The sequence below is a fragment of the Pseudophryne corroboree genome, chromosome 3, assembly GCF_028390025.1.
Source record: "Pseudophryne corroboree isolate aPseCor3 chromosome 3, aPseCor3.hap2, whole genome shotgun sequence".
Lineage (NCBI taxonomy): Eukaryota > Metazoa > Chordata > Amphibia > Anura > Myobatrachidae > Pseudophryne > Pseudophryne corroboree.
The window spans coordinates 47,363,230-47,364,450 of NC_086446.1; the positions used below are offsets into that span (position 1 = coordinate 47,363,230).

A 1,221-nucleotide genomic window follows, 5' to 3' on the forward strand; every position below is an offset into this window, starting at 1 on the left:
CCGCTATTCCCCATGGTCCTTACGGAGTCCCCAGCATCCACTACGGACTACGAGAAATAGAATTATCGGTAAGTAAATTCTTATTTTCTGTATTAATGAGACCGGGGGTGGTCAAACAGAGTAAGGTAAAGAAGTCCAATTCTCATTAATTACATTAAGTGGTAATTAATGGTCATCAAAGTGTGAGATACTGTAAAGAAGTCTGGTTCTCGTCACTTAAATTAAATGATAATTATTGGTCACCAAATGATGAATTCCATACCTGAGTGGTTGATAAAGCTATTATTTTCAAACAAAATTGAGGGCATTGCACTGACATCAAAGAGTGAAAAGGCTAGACATACTAGAAAAGAGATGCTAGATAGAATTAGTGGTGATGCTGCTGTTGGTGTCTCTTGTCACATGAAGATGGAAAAATAATTCCTGCTCTACAACACCAGGTATTCACAGGTAGTCTCCTCTCCTGATACTGACCCGGCCCAACGCCGTTTAGCTTCCAAGATCGAACGAGATAGAGCGCTGACCGCGTGGTATGGTAGTAGAGTTTTATGTGGCCTGTACACCAATGAGAGTGCACCTATATATGAAGTTATAGTATGAGATAATGAAAGGATAGAAAAAAATTAATGAGAAAAGTGGGTGAAAATGTGTGGATCTGCTTTCCACGTTAGACGCGGTTCAACAGTTCCCACGAATGTGGTACCGTGCTCCGTGAATCGAGGATGAGAGTCCACGAAATAGGTGGACAGAATGACAGGTTGATATCCTCAATGGATGGGCTGATGTAGCCTACTAATAGTTTAAGTGAAGTATGGCCTGACTATAACAAGAAAATATGTCAGACCGTGGCAGGGACTCCTATTGATGTGAGGAGAAGCTCCCTGGCGTCCTGCCCTTTAATTTGGGTGGGACTGGAAATAGGATTTGTCACATGGACAACATAATTTTCAGAGAACAAATATACGACGGTACATGGTTGCTGAAAAAAACTCTACTAATGTGTAAAATACGTGCATTGCCCAAATGGCTGATTGCTTAAATAGGAAGAAAAAACAAAGGAACGGCCTGGCCGTGACAGAAAAATATAATGTTTTACACAGAGACTTGAAGTTCTATGGGACAGTATTTTTAAGAGAAAGTTATGTAATCATACATGCTTTTATAGTATGGTTCAAGGTGACAGGAATAGGGCATGTGAATAAATTTTTTTCAATAAATGCA

At 40.0% G+C, this 1,221-nt stretch overlaps 1 pseudogene; it reads right to left on the reverse strand.

The window, feature by feature from the left end:
* Positions 1-425: 425 nt before the first annotated feature.
* On the reverse strand, positions 426-544 carry LOC134896281 (5S ribosomal RNA; annotated as a pseudogene).
* Positions 545-1,221: the final 677 nt, after the last annotated feature.